At 28.9% G+C, this 17,339-nt stretch overlaps 1 protein-coding gene across 7 annotated transcripts in view; it reads left to right on the top strand.

Moving 5' to 3' along the window:
• The window catches only part of LOC140443476 (uncharacterized), a 447,648-nt gene that overhangs the window by 46,428 nt on the left and 383,881 nt on the right, over positions 1 to 17,339 (top strand). The window lies entirely within an intron of this gene.

The following is a 17,339-nucleotide window of genomic DNA, read 5'->3' as shown; positions in this document are numbered from 1 at the left end:
CATCTGATTACATGTTTTTATTTTAGTACATGTCTTCTTGTTTGAAGTTGTAGTCCAAGTTGGGATTCCGCTGTTCAACTTTAATATCAGCCTTTGGGGGTTCTCTCAGATGGTCTGCTCGTGTGTGTCTTCCTTTGCAACATTTGCAAGTCTATTATGACCCACTCTATTAACGTGGTATCTTCAGGCTCTTTCTGACTTTAGACCATTTACCAACATCTTGGATGTTGATGTAAAAGCATCAAAGACGATCACAGAAAAAAGGAAGTAGCCTCGGATTTTTCAAGCAGATTCTTGCATACGAAATTACTTAGACTTTAGAGAACCAAAGTGCTTATACTTCATTGCTTCCTATATTGTTTATGGGTGTTAGAAATGTACCCAAATTGCATCCATAGAAACAACATAACATAGTAGCACACACATAGTGGCTTTTATTTATATTAAAATTTATTGTTAAATTTTGTATTGATGTGGGATTTAACCACAATTGATTAAATCCCATTTTAAATAGACTTTCTTTTTTTGAAAACGATTTCCAGAGTGGAAATGAAAACGTTAAAAACAAATTAATGTAAAATGTGATTTTCATTGCAATCAACTGTGGTTTAATCCCATATAAATATAATATTTAACTTGTAATATGCCACATTAAAACAGTTTCAGAAACTCTTTAAGATTTATTGTATTACGAGAATACAACCATAATTTTAAATTTGGAAAGTAAATATGTTTTTTTTTCACATTCATAACAACGTTCAAGCAATATTTATAAAAATAAAAATTTGCACGTAGTAAATTTTTATTTGCTATTTAAAACTTTACATAACATGCAACTTAATTAATATTCCTCAGTTAGCTCCTGCACTATTACTTAGTACGTTGACATATCAACAATGAAATGATTTAGATATTTCTAATAGAAATTGTGTTGTAAATTCCAGAAATAATTGAAATAAATCAGTTTTCTTATCGATGATGAATGCTTTACCCCACTGTATCTCTGGGCTCGTTCAATTAAACGCCTAATGCAATTTAGTCCCTTATCGCGAAAATAAATTAATTATGTGCTACATTCTTGCCGTTCGTAATAAATTGTTGTTTTATATGAGAAAGTATGCGGGAAATTGTTAGCCACTTTATAAATAACTTTAAAAAGCTGAAAATTTTATCTGCTTGACTAATGAAGCCAACGAAACGGGATCTTAAGAAAATTCAAAATCCTAATAGATATTTTTAAAAACACATGATGTAACAACTATGGATCGATGTCCATATTATGAGAAAGTAATGATAAGAAATGTAAGAACCCAAATTTTGACCGGTATTATTCCAGTCTTTAATATCTTATCTTCTTAAATTTCCAAGAAAGTTCGTAACTTATGTTTAAAGAGCCTTAAAACTTTAACCTAATTTATTTTATACTTGATCATCATCACATAATCTGACAGCACTTTCTGTAACACAATCTTGGAACTTCATTTCAAATGTAAAAGACTACAAAAACAAAAACCGCAATAAAATACTCATTAAATAAAAATAATACATATATACGAACATAATAATGTGTATGTGAAAGCTAGAATTTATATCGAAATATACTCGTATTGCAGGTTATTAAAGAAATCTGAAGATGGGAAATTTTTAAACCTATAGAAAGGACATACAAGGTAGAATGCCTTTTTTAAATTATGTTGCTTTATGTTGCAAGAATATGCAATCATTTAATAGCGTAATATTATAATTCAATGTTGTTCCGTAAGGTTGCTACAGCAGAGCAGATGAGTTACATTAAACACTAAACAAAAAACTTTATGTTACAGCATTAGGACCCTTAGAGCAAACGAAAGAACAGAAAAATAAGAACTTTGATGAACAGACTAATTATCAGAGCTAGTGCACGAAAATGAAAAGCTATATCTCAAGAGTTTAACAACAAATTAATGATAGTAAATAATAAGCAAAGAGTAGTACAATAAATTATTGAACGAAAAAGTAGAAGAAAAACTAAGAATTGGCAACTAAAAGTGAATGAAACAAAGGTAATCAGATTACAGTCTATCGCATCAGAAGAAATATAAATATTATTACAAAAAATTTGAAAAAGAAAGCGCCAGGACTACGTAACTTACTTATCAGATAATTAATTATGCTATCACATGTATATACCAAATTATCTGTAAAATTTATAAACAAAAGCCTAAAAGTCACTAAATGAACTCTTCCATAAATTCCATACATAAAAAGGGAAAACCTAAAGACTACATACCACTAACGAAATTTATAAAAGCTCCAATAGTAAAAGAAGCCACCGAGATTAAAGAGAAAAGTGATTTTATACCAGAATGATTTCACAGTTGTAACAAAAAAACAATTCCAAGGGAAATAAAACTAGCCACCATTTTCATAGAACTTCGCTAATGTTCACTCCGTTACGTTGTATCGATTATATGTCGCAATGAAAAAAAAAACAAGTAGCCTATATCCGAATATCGTAAAAACTGAAGGTGTCAAACAAGGTTCGTTTCTATCCTCATTTATATTCAAAACTTTTTTATGCAGCATTTTAAAACAGCGGCAAGAAAAACCAATAAAAATATTGATGAGACATTTCCTTATATATAATCATATTTGTAGATGATTAGGTAGTTTATGTCGTATATGAGACGCATATAATAAAAAAATAATAAAGAAATTTTCACAATGGGATAGGATATAAATATAGATAAGACACCATACGTAACTTACGAATTTAGATCGATTCAGTAAAAATAAAAAAATTCGAGTCATATTAAGAACGAAAAGATGAGAAATCACTAGAGTATAATAGACCAGTATTTCTGTGTCTAATTGGTCTAAAGAAAGCGTTTGACAAAGACTCAACGATGTAATCCATATTCTATATAATAAAGAAGTTCCCCTAAATATTATAAAAACTATGAGAAACATCTACCAAAACAACAAAATGTAAGTCAGAATAGATGAACAACTTACAGAACCTATAGAAATAGGCAGCGGAATAAGACAAGGGGATTCATTGAAACCCATGCTCTTCAATTTGTCATAGATAAAATCATCAAAACCGTTAATAAAGGAAGAGGATACAGAATGGAAAACAAAGAAATCAAAATACTCTGTTACGCAGACGACGCAATATTGATAGCCCAAAATGAAGATAGTCTGCAAAGACTGGTCCACATATTTAACATAAGAGCAAAATAATTTAATATGACAATTTCATCTCAGAAAACTAAAACAAGCAGAATCAAAGAACCAACTGGATGTAAAATAGAAATTGATGGCATGAATATTCAAAAAGTAATGGAAATAAAATACGTGGGAATTACACTGTCTAGCTATGGAGACCTGGACAAAGAAGTGAGAGATCAAGTACAAAAAGCAAATAGACTGGCAGGATGCCTTAATAACACTATATGGTGAAACTATGAAGACCTGAACAAAGAAGTTAGAGATAAAGTACAAAAAGCAAATAGACTGGCAGGATGCCTTAATAACACTATATGGCGAAACAGACACATTAACACTGAGATGAAGTCTAGAATTTATAAAGCCAGTGTAAGACCAATACTGACGTCTGCCTTAAAAACAAGACCCCACATAGTCACAACGCAAGCACAAGGCTAGTGGAAACAGCAGCGATGAGAGTACTGAGAAGAATTACAGGAAATACGCTGAGAGATCGAGAGAGAAGTGAAAAACAGAAGAAAATGTAACGTATAGTGTATAAATGAATGGACACAAAATAGAAAAAAAATGGAATAACCACATAAGCCGAATGGAGAAGACGTGTGTCGTAAAATAGCAAGAGATAAGTCACCAATCGGCAGAAGAAGTATCGGACGACCGCGCAAAAGATGGAGTGACAACCTTCCATAGAGGTATTAATCCGCCAATGAACAAGCAGAATTGCTTATAAAGAGGAAGAAAAAGAAGAAGAAAGAACGAAATGAAGTTATACAAAAAATAAGAATAAAAACGAAGAAATATTTTAAGTACCTGAAAGTGGCAACGACACTTAAAAAAATATTCATCAAACTATGATTTAGTCAAAATTGGCGTACGTGTCCGAAGTGTGAATTATAGACAAAAACATGTCGTAAAAGCTTATCTAGACCTAAATACTGAATTAGAGAAGATGCTTTGGTATCACTCTATTTGACCATGTAAGAAATAGAATTATAAGTAAAAACAATATTAAAAAGACAATATTTTGTAATATTTTTTTCGATTTAATTTGTAAAATTCATCACGTACTATTAAACAAATTATTAACCAATTTTCAAACTCTTTCATGATTTACAAAACATTTGAAACAAAGCGTAGATTAAACATATTTTTATTTCCTCCGCGGTTGATTTGTCTACACGCTAACCGTGTCTAAATTATTTCCAATATCTTTCTATATAATTACCTAATTCGACAATCGATGTAACATAACCGCCAACTATTACCTGTCGGTAAAAAACAAACGTCTATATTACCGTGGCCAGTAATTATTACGCTACTGGTATACAAAAAATGTGTGCAATTATTACAACAATCAGTTTGGTCCATAGACCACAATATAAAACATTCAACCGCAGTGCTGAAATTATCAGAAACCCTTAAATTTTTTCAGCCCTTTGGTAGTATATGATTGCGATTATTATTAGGCAGCTGGTAAAATATTTTTATTATATTTCTTTAATATTGCTTATACTTAATTATCAATAATATATTACTGATACTTATAGATATTTTCTTAAATATATTCACAGGCTATAAAAAACAAATAACCTATTGGATCAATATCTAAAATTTAATGCAGATGATGATTAAAACAGAAGTTCAGATGAAATTTCAAACAAATATAACTAAACCTAACAAAGTTCGTAATTACAAACTTCATTAATAAAATCAATCACAGTTTTGAAATTCTACATAAACTACAAAATAATTTTCAAATTTAAATAAATTTGCTAGTTTACATTTTTAGTATAATTTAAAATCAGCCCCTTAATAATGAAGCTTATTTTTAACGAACGACCAAAGCTAATTTTGAATAAATTTTTCTAATTATTGTGGAAATTATTTTTTTTTATTTAAATTAATGTTTCTCGGCTGCAAAGACCATTGACACAAACAATATTGTGTACAATAATTACAATAAGCACATGTTACTAATTGCTACAATTAATCTATAAGCTTAGAACCTATGACTAAATAATACAACGGTTTTATCACTAAGTTATAAGTTAAAGGTAAAGTACATGGAAACCAAGGGGTCATATTCTGTTGAACAATTGAATGTCTTTCAAGAAACCAATTAGGTTAAAGACTTGATCGGGTGAGTTTAAAACGTCTTTGATATTTGACTTAAGTTTATGTTGCACTCTGTGTTTATCGTACCGGCGACACTCGATTAAATTAATTAAAACTAAATTAATTAAAACGTTGTTTTTATGTTTATTCATACTAAAAAAAGGTAAATCAACTAATAGAAAAAAGCAATGGTAGTAATTCCTGTTGAATATAATGTAATGATGTTAGAAAACATCTTTAAAACGTATTATTGAATACATTTTTGGTTTGCAAGTTTATTTCCGATTATACAACAAAATATTATATTATTTTATAATTTCCTATTTAAGCAATATTTGTAACCTGTTTCTAAATCACAATATATAATATAATATATAATAATGTTTTGTGTATAATTCTACATATAAAAATTAATCATTTCTTTTATATTTTGCTACTTAACCGTATACATTAGCGTAACTATTTATTTAAACTTCTTTTTTCGAAAAACCGAAATTCACACTACCTGGTGTGACTCGGAAGAAATTTATACCGTTAACGATGCATCCATGCATGCTCTGGCTTCTTATTGCTTTCTCACACCTTGAACGATATCAAAGCGTATCCTAGCTTCTTTACTTGCAATTTACTGCTCCGACAATGAGTATTAGACCGAGAAGAATAGGCTACCGAAAAAGTACTCATTCATAAATAAGTTCAATCAACAGAACACAAAATAATTTTGACTTTGATTGAAAATGTTTGGAGTCTGTAATTGAAACCTTAACGAGAGGCACAAAGAAAATATATTATTGTGTAATTAGAGAGTTTAATACATTATTCTGCGGTATATGAATCTTTGATGGTTGGATTAATTTTTTATTTTGAGAAATAGTAGAGATACAAAAAGTATTACAAAATTTTTGTGTTAACTATTTATTTGTTTATTTTAATAAAATAATGTTTATTCATCTTTTTATATCTTTCATATTTTTTTACTTAATTATTTTAAACTCCTAAGTTGTCTTATATTAAAATAGCATTTTTGTTTTTCTCTCTACAGTAGTATCTTTATTTGCTCTATAATTATTTATTAGTTTATACCCGTTTCATGTCATATTTAAGTGCATTCCTATCTATACGCTTTAGAAAGCCTCAGCCTTTCTTCCATAACTTCTACACTCTCGTCGCTCTGATGAATCTAGTTAAGACGAAATATATATATATATATATATATATATATATATATATATATATATATATATATATATATATATAAGCGAATAGTGAAATCAAATCTTAACTGGCTTTTCTATACCCAAAAGTCTTGCATTTGCATGTACTACTTAAAATATAAAGAATACAATTAAGAGTCTGATTTTTATTTTATTTCTTCATTGTTAGTATTTTTTTAAACTCCAGGTGTAAAATTACCTTTAAGGCTTAAATAAACATGTGAAAAGTCTAACGCTCAACATATTTAGTAAAACGTTTCTTTATTTTAAACATAAAAAAACATTTTGTAAATACTCTTGATAGGTTTTAAACATTTAACTACAACATAAATTAATATTTTGTATGCATTCATATAAAGAATATATACATATATATCTCCTTGGCGATTTCATTAAACACTAGAGTTTGTATCTATGTCACATTCATCCAATTCTCGTCCAATTTGAAATTTATGTATTTAGGAAATAACTTGATTGTCCGATGTTTTAGTAGAAGCAATTTGTTGTTATAGCCATTTAACAACTATGTTTTTTATTTAAAAAACACCCAACGATTAAAAACAGATTCTTAAAGTTCTTATAGACAAGATTAATGATTGTTTACAGTTAACAATAAAGACTTCATATGCGTTAATCCCATTAAAAATGACTCATCTCAACAAGAATACAATAGTTATTTAAATCGTTAAGTCGACTAGAATTGTAGAACAATGTCAGTAGTTTAATAGATTGCATAATTATAACTAGCTTCTCCCGCACCTCATAAATACCATTTTGAATAACGTCTTTATTATATGTGGTATCTTAATTAAGGATCTTGTTTGACTTTTTACATCATATTGAATTCTAAAAGATATATACAAAATAGTAATAGCTCAATGGCATATTTAATTATTTGTTGTAATTTTGTCTAATAAGATTACGGTATAATTGTATAATGTTTAGTGATCGTAACAGCTGAGCATGTACTTTTTAGTGTATATCACCAAAAAATATTATCAATCAAAAACATTAATACTTACTTGCACTCATATGTAATTTGGTTACAATATCCACAGGTAAATTTAAGAATTCCATTTTTATAACCAATACTAAAGTATAGGCTATTCTTATATAACTAGTAATATACATACACACTTCAAAAAGTTACTACAAATATCAATGTTTAAAATCAAGATGAAATAAAAAGCTAAGTAAGCAATTTATGTTTTAGATCCTGAACCACAACCTTTTTTAGTCGTTACGGTTCAAAATTCAAATAACTGTTTTCTGAATCTTTCAGTTTTCGTCTTAGTACATTATTTCGACTGGTCGCATACCATAGGTGGTAACATTAATCTATTAGTTGACCTCTTAGCATACTCACGCGAAATTACCCCCGGAGTCTGAAATTTCCAACGTTTCCAAGCTGTGATTTTCTAAGCTTATAAGTCTTTTTTCGTGTTTTCCCTTATTATCTTCCAATCAGACGTGAAAATAGAAAAATATAACAAGTATGTACATACTTTTTATATCAATAACAATTCGATATTTTTCACAGCCACTCAAAGAAATGCAACTAGTTTAAATTTTTGGCATAAAAATAGTCCCTTATGACGTTTTTTAACTCCTTAGATTAATGGACTGTAGATTGTGTGATGAGTTTCCAAGTAATAATAGAAAGCACTTTCAATAATTTTCTTCGACTGACAATCTGCCAAACGATGATGTCCGCTGACGTCATATTATTTAGAAATAGAGCGTATTATTCGGTATGATGTCTCACAGAGACGTTTATTGAGCTGCTAAATTATCGAGAAATCGATAAAACCGTCAGGCTGTTTTTCTATGCCTATCTATTTAAGCAAGTGTTTAGTTTTAGTAAGTCGGTCAGTACTTTGGATTCAAGTATTAATTTTGTTCTGAAGCTATTTTCTTGTGGCATTTTAAAATAATTACTATTTAAATGGGAATAAGCCACAATTAAAGGTTAAAGTACTTTTATTGACGTTTCAATTTCCACAAAAAAACAAAATTTGTTTAATTTACTACTGTTTTTATTTTGAGAACGATTTCCGAAGTGGAAATTGAAACGTCAATAAACGTACTTTAACTTTTAATTGTGGCTTATTTCCATTTAAATAGTAATTAAGTATTAATTTACAACCAAATAAAAGTTGTAGGTAGGTAGAGATAGGACTATAATCAAAATGAACTATTGGAGGCGATGTTACTGTCTCACTAGACTTGATACGGTGAGAAACGAAGATAGTCGGAGAGACCTGGTAATTGATCTAGACAAAATAAACATAAGTGAAACCAAAAGACTAAACTGGTATGAATACCTCCAAAGAATGCCTGAAAATAAATGGCCAAAAAATATAGAAAATGGACTCCGCACACTAGAAGTCATTAAGAGATCTAAAAATTGAAGATTGCTTCGACAAAAAAGGCTGGAAATTAAAAAATTATGCAGGAAACGGCGTCAACTGTAGATAACTTGCAGATTAAAGTTAATAAATTTTAGATTGGACTGATGAAAAATAATTATTTCAGAATAAAATATTTACAAACAATCATTTATACATGAATATTTAATTTTCCGTAACGACAATCAAAAACTTATTTAGAAAACTTACAAATGTTCGATCAAACGTTCTGCTAAAACATGTTGCCGTGAAGAATTTGCGCTGGTAATCGACAAATAGGATGAAGATTTTAGTACTTCAGTAATCTGAGAAGACTTTAATTTGCGAAACGAGTCTAAGCCAAAGAGTCAGAAAGAGATTAGAAATACGGAAAATATGGTGTCATCAAGCCATCAAATAATCCATGGACCTCACCTCTCACCTGTATAACTTATAAAGAAGAAGAATGCTCCCATGCCGTTTAGTGTTTACCATCGTCAATGCGATAACTACTTAAAAAGATAATTAATTAAAAACACCGCCTAGATACACAGTTTCATATCTGCTTAAGAAATAAATCTAAACAATGGTTAATAATCCAATCGGGTTCTTCACACCATCGTTTTTCAATATTTTTTTTTATTAAGATATGTTACTAAAACGTCATGGATATTATTCACTGATTGCAGGAATATTGGCTATCTTCTGCTTTTGTACATGTTATTTCTGGTAGTAGCAGAATCTTTTGTTTGTGTGGTTCTGATATATCGCCAATTACTTTTCATTAGCAGGAGTTGCTTTCCATCTAAATTCCAACAGAGAAATCTTTACATCCAGGATTTCTATCTTTTTTCAAACTAAAATCCATCTGGTACAATTATATCACCATTGTTTGGATGATACTTTTCCAGTTTGCATAATTTTACAGGTAAAACCACGTATAAATTTAATATCTGTGACCAAAATAGGGAACAGAAAAATCAGATGTTAATTTTGTGTTCTATTGATCAATAACAAAGTGAAAGTTCACAACAGTAGAAGTTGAGGGAGCTCAGACCCAATGCTCCGCTGATACTCCACCATACCTACACGTACTGTTATAACATGAAGGACTACTATCACCGTAATTTGCCTGTAATATAGAATTTAAACGAAAAGAAACAAGGAGTGGGCACCTCCTATCCTGTTTTTTTGTTTTTAAATTTTTTGATAACCGAGGTCATTTTTTTAGGTTTTTATAATTATCTAGATTTATATGTTACCAAGCAGTTGTTGTTTGGGTCTTCTGTGCTTCCATCTATGGTATACATCATACCCTACTATCTCAAACATGCTGTGGTTCGGATGGTCTTCTATGTGGTTCAGCGAATTTTTTTCGTGCTTTATATGACCTGTCTGGCCACTTTAATACGTTAGTTAGGACTAAGCATTCTTTTACATGTTTCTAATTTGAGGAAGTTACTCAATATTTTAGATTATAGGAGGAATTTTACAATTTAACCTTAGAATATTTTTTAAATGATATAATTTTTTACTTTTTGCTGCAGTATCTTTAACACCAATTTATAACATTGTTATGATTTTTATGAATTTCTGAGTAAATAAATAATTTATATAAATTATTTTCAATCGTGCAATAAAGTTTCTATAAGTTAATAACTAAAGAATTATTTTCTGCGTTTTGCATTACTTAAAATTTTTTCATATGTGTTTGCATCTTGATGTTCTTCTGTCATAAAGTTTTATCTCGACGATAATGTCCTGTTGCACATCAAGCCATGCAGTGATTGTGCGTTTTTGTTTCAGGCATGCGGCAAACAAGACAGCGAAATTTATTAATTACTTATAATTATTTCTTGACAGTTAATAGTGCCGGTAAAATATGTTCCACCTACTTATTTGTCAAACATGCATGTACACACTTTCATCTGATTTCCCAAGAACGCTGCATGTGTTAAATATTTACATTGTGCATTTTTACGTGGATATTGGAAAGTGCAATAGTAGCCGTGTCATAAAATCGGTTTACTGCAGTTTTTTAATTCGTTTTGTGTTGTATAAGATTTTTATTACTACTAGACAGATATTAATGATCACGGATATGCTAATAATATACGATCAGTCTTTTATCGTCATCGGCTGAAGTGTATCATATTAATATAAATTATTTTTGGTTGGATTAAGTTAAGTCTTAGTAAATTTACTATCAATTTATTTTTGTTTATTTTTAGTCTTTTATTACTGTTTTCCGTGTACTTCCTAGCTTTTAACAATTGTCAAATATTCATTTCTTGACAAATATAGCTTCATATAGATGACTATTTTATCAATTGTAATAATAATTATTCCGAAAAAAGACAATGACTTTTTTCTGTTATTACTTCACTTGTTTATCATTTATCGTGATATTTTTACGTTGCTCGCTAAGGTTATAATGATCACAAGTAGTAATCTTATAAAAAAAGGGGACACCGCAAATATTAAACACTACAGATCTATAAGCTTGTTATCACACTTATACAAAGATGTATCAATGTGTCTAAGGCCAAGAGTCTAGGACAAGTATATATTACCAGTGATTACGTACTAAATTGAGATCATGGCCATTACAAAGAAAAGCCATTACATTGGGATCATTTTGAGAGACAAGATTCGGAATACCGACAGTTGTGACAGAACCAAAATTACTGGTGTCATGGAACGTGATAGTGGGTCGGGCACGCTGCTCGAGATAATCCTGAAAAATGGACGCCGAGAAAAACATACTCAAGACCAATAGAGAACAGAAGAAAAATAGAGTCAGTTAGAGAAAACATCCCTATTTTAGACCTTTGTTTACCTCAAGTAGATTTGATAATCCATTTTTCGTTTTCACTTTGATAATGGTTTTCCTTTATAACCTTTTCAAAGAATTTATTAGCCTAACACTAATGTTCATACTTTATAGGACTTTCCACAGTTTTGTTTCAGATACACTGTCATAGACGTTTTTCAGATCAACAAATAATGTAAAAAGAAGAAGAGAATATTTGATATTCAATGATGGGGAACGTATACAATGTAACAAAACATGCAAATATTTAATGAAGTGTCAATAGAACAGAAATATGCAAGGAAAAAACCATAAAAATGATGAACTGGGTAAGTCTCCAAAAAAAACATCGTCAAAGAAAATAAACTAATGATATACCAGACCATTATACAAAGTATTGTTACATATGGTTCCGAAGTTTGTCCACTAAAAATCAAAATGGAAAAAACACTTCTAGTCACGGAACTAAACTTCTGGAGAAGTCAGCTGGAACATTACACCGACAAAGAGTTACCAAATGATGATATCCGCAGATTTATGAACGTTGAAAATACAATAATTGACCACAAAAAAGGTATACCGATGGAAGGCAACCGTATACACGTATTTCTGACTATTGGTCGTCTTAAATAATTTTGATCCTTTCCCAAGTTAACATGCTTCTTTTGTTACTTGGCTGCACCGTACTGAAGACGACCAATATTCAGAAATACGTATATACGGTTGCCTTCCATCGATATACCCTTTTTGGTTTGTTTGTTTTGCGAGTCATACTATCACATTTTACTTTTATAACTTTTATAATATATATATATATATATATATATATATATTATATATATATATATATATATATATATATATATATGTATATATATATATATGTATATATATATTTATATATGTAAACAGGGTGTTTTAAAAAAAGGTAACCCCGTCTCTAGGGTAGGTAAAAAACTGAAAAATAAATTGCTTAGTAAAAAACATTTTTTACGATTTTGCCGAAACTACTGGCAACATTGTAATGAAATTTTATACGAATATGTTTTGGAAGCTTATACATCCCATGAATTTGTTTTTATATCTGATTCTCATAGAGGGCACTAGTTACACGGATCGTACTAAGTATTAGTCAATATAACTTTTTTAGAGTATAATTATTAATCAAAATTTCAAGTAAACTTAAACATCATTCAATTTTACACGAAAAAGGTACTCTTGGTAAAACTCGATACTGTGTACCGTTTTCGGAATATTTTGATTTGAAAATTATGAAGTAATAATTGATGCTGGTATGAAATAGTTAGTAATTAAATAAAACTAAATAAATAAAATTAAAGAAAATTAAATTAATGACTAAGAACATAAAATAAAATTCAATTACAGTAAGTGTTCAAAATGCCCTCCGTTTTCGCGAATACACAAGTCTATTCTTTTTTCTAAAGATTCCATTAACCTTGTAAACGGTAGGGGATCAGCTATGATGTCATTAAATTGACGTTGAATTCTTTCTTCCAATTCTTGGCGTGAATTTACCTTTGTAGCATAGACTTTTTCCTTAATATACGGCCAAACTGCGAGCTTCTGCACCTCTACCAATCCATCCATTCGGAAAATGATTACTCAACCAATTACGACACCTTCTATCAAAGTGTGGTGGAGCTCCGTCGTGCATAAAAAATAAAGATCTTCGCTCGTTTAGCGTTAAATTTTCTAATATCTCGAATAAGGAATTGTTTCAAAAATCAAGATACATATCACCATTTAAATTTCTAGGTAGAATATGATAACCTATTAATTTGTTACCTAAAGTTGCTATGTGATACCGTTTTGACTCGTGGATTCTCATCACACCAGTAGTGTGCATTATGGGAGTTAAACATACCTTGTCACGTAAAGGTAGCCTCGTCCGTAAAAAGAATGCATTTTAAAAAAAATTGGATTGTGGGCTGTCCTTTGTTGCAATGTTTCACAAAAATCCACTCTAACCTTTAGATCATCTGGCAAGAGCTCTTGGACTTGTCTGTAATGATAAGGATGAAATTTCTGTTCTTTCAGTATCCGCCAAGTATTTGAAGAAGAAGTATTTGTTTGTCTTACTATATTCCTTACGCTAACTCTTGGATCTTGATCAAGTAAATTTAAAATATTATTTTCTTTATTAATTGTTTTTGTTGTTCTTGGTCTACCACAATTTATTTTATTTGGTCTCACATTCCCAGTTTCTCGACAACGTCGTTCAACGGCTCTAAATGTTTTTTTGCTTGGTAAGTTTCTTCTAGGAAACTTTTCTGCATAACGTGTCACAGCTGCACTAGAACATCCTAAACATTGGCCTAAGGTTAATAACATGTCAGTCTATTCAACATTTGAGTACATTTTGATTTAATTTTACAAATAACAAGGTTTCAAAACTCTAATTATTGTTGATCTATCGTCATAACAATCAATAAATGTCAGATTTCCATGGCACACTTGGAGAAAATAGAGGTATACCTATTAGAACTTTATCATTACTACCAGCATCAATTATTACTTCATAATTTTCCAATCAAAATATTCCGAAAACGGTACACAGTATCGAGTTTTACGAAAAGTACCTTTTTCGTGTAAAATTGAATGATGTTTAAGTTTACTTGAAATTTTGATTAATATTTATACTCTTAAAAAAGTTATATTGACTAATACTTAGTACGATCCGTGTAACTAGCGCCCTCTATGAGAATCAAATATAAAAACAAATTCATGGGATGTATCAGCTTCCAAAACATATTCGTATCAAATTTCTTTACAATGTTGCCAGTAGTTTCGGCAAAATCGTAAAAAATGCGTAAAATTTTTTTTTCTTCAACGCCCTGTATCTTGAAAACGGATGGCGTTACAAAAATTTTTTACTAAGCAAACCCAATTATTTTTCAGTTTTTTACCTACCCTAGGTTGCCTTTTTTTGAAACACCCTGTATATATATATATATATATATATATATATATATATATATATATATATATATATATATATATATATATATATATATATATATATATATATATATATATATATATATATAAGTAGTTAGGTATTATTGACTGACACGTTATGTAAAATAAAGTTTTATTATGAGGTTGCAGTCATTTATAGGGCAGGAAAGTGAAACTCTTTGTTCTTTATCAAGCTTTCGCAAAATTTATTTGCTTCTTCAGGATATGCTAAAATATGGTATCAGTAAATACAATGAAATTATAATTAAATAGCATTGTATAAAACTAGTATAAAAACTTACAACATGAGGTTAATCCATTAAATTTTCAAATTTACAAAACATTAAAACTTAACTTAATAAAATTATATAGTTATGAAGTACAATATTTTAATTTTATTTAATTTTGTAGAAATTCATTATGACATTGATTATGTAGATGTTTGATCTATGTCAGAAAGACACTTGTTTCTGTTTATTATATTTTTTGTTATTGATAACTAGCTTTTGATTGTTATTATGGTTACGTACAAAGTGGCGCCAAATATGAATATATATATATATATATATATATATATATATATATATATATATATATATATATATATATATATATATATAAAGATAAAATCTTTTAGCGAAAGCCGCTATCGCTTTATTAAATTATCAGCCCAAGTGTCTGATGGGGCTGGGATAGGCCGAAATGATCATAACACTTTATTGATACCGATTCGAGCACGGGAAGTTTTTAACGAATTTGTCCTCCTAGGCCAAATACATATATATATATATATATATATATATATATATATATATATATATATATATATATATATATAATATGCTTTAACTATATTTCCAATGAGAAATAGAAAAGGTATTATTTTGGTGAGTGGCAAGATTCAATTTATTTTTTAAGTTAAAGGGTTTATTGCCAGCCATACTGTGAACGGACATTAAATCCCGAGAACGGTCGGTGACATGTTCATCTAATTGATGGCGTGTATTCCTCTTTCTATAAATGAATACGGCCATATGGTAAGCGCTTACTTTTGCATGATTTCTTGATCTATGCCTTCTGTATGAACAACCTAGTATCTCACACTTTATATCTGGTGACAATTAATATTTTAAAAAGATAACACTTAATGGCACTGAACTACTTAAACATTTGCTTCAAGAGAAATATTTTAGGAATGTTAAATTATAAATCTTTTCAATGAGTAAATAAGCATGCCGTGATGGGATGACATTTTAATAACAATATTAATAAAATAGTATAATGCTGTTTTAAGTAAAACCGTGAGAGAAATATAAATTGTTAACATTTCAACAATCTGTTACTTTTAAATTAGGTTTGGAATTTGTTATACAATTTACTTTAGCAAATATGGTAGAGTGAATAAGGTAAGAAGTTTTATATAAACAAGTTAAAAGAGTTATACAACAAAAGCAAAAAATATTTGACTTAATTAGTAGCTGTTGGTTAATAACTATTTACATTGTAATTATTCTAACTGCTTTAGCTTGTTTCTTTTCTAAACGCATAACAAGATTCATTTAATAATATTCCGATATTATAAAATAATTATGATTCTGTCCAGTCGACCACCCTATATGCGTAATCTACCCAATCTAACTTTTTGGTTTCTTACTGAGATATACCAATATATTTGGTTCATATCTATTAGATTTTAGTTTGTATCACATATTATGGCTCTAGCTTCAGCTGTTTCTGATTTCTTGATTGTTATTTTATACATGTCTATGTATATTAATATATGTTTGTTATTGGATCACAATATTGTTATTTATACATCTATGGTTAATATTTCCTTTATTTCTAATAAGAATATTATATTCTAGTAGATATTAGCAAATCATTTTTATGTAATATCCAAAACGTGGTCTTCTTTTCAAAATTGTTACACCTTAGTAGCTACCTATAGCAACATATTTTATCAAAATCTAACAGAAGGGTCAATTTAAAAGTATATATATATATATATATATATATATATATATATATATATATATATATATATATATATATATAAGAAAAAAGAAGTACTTGTGACTCGTTTGGAACAAATATATAACTGTTTTAGATGGGTTGGAGTCAATAATAGGGCTATTGGTTAACTATTTTTTTATTCTCGAGCTTTCAATTGTGTTTACAATTATTATCAAGAGCTAAAATAGACAAAATACTTACAAGGTTAAACTAAAAAGAAAAAACAATTTTTGTTAACTTACCAAATAAAAATTAGTTTGGTAAGTAAAAATCACTGCTTACATCTTTTTTTTTTTTTATTAAATATTTTGAAGATGTAAGCAGTGATTTTTACTTACCAAACTAATTTTTATTTGGTAAGTTAAAAAAAATTGTTAACTTACCTTACCCGTTTTCTTTTTAGTTCAACCTTGTAAGTATTTTATCTATTTTAGCTCTTGATAATAATTGTAAACACAATTGAAAGCTCGAGAATAAAAAAATAGTTAACCAATAGCCCTATTATTGACTCCAACCCATCCAAAACAGTTATATATATATATATATATATATATATATATATATATATATATATATATATATATATATATATATATATATATATATATTACT

Source organism: Diabrotica undecimpunctata, chromosome 6 (genome assembly GCF_040954645.1).
Source record: "Diabrotica undecimpunctata isolate CICGRU chromosome 6, icDiaUnde3, whole genome shotgun sequence".
Taxonomy (NCBI): Eukaryota; Metazoa; Arthropoda; class Insecta; order Coleoptera; family Chrysomelidae; genus Diabrotica; species Diabrotica undecimpunctata.
The sequence above is the reverse complement of the archived record's forward strand: the minus strand, read 5'-3'. Positions and strand labels throughout refer to the sequence as shown.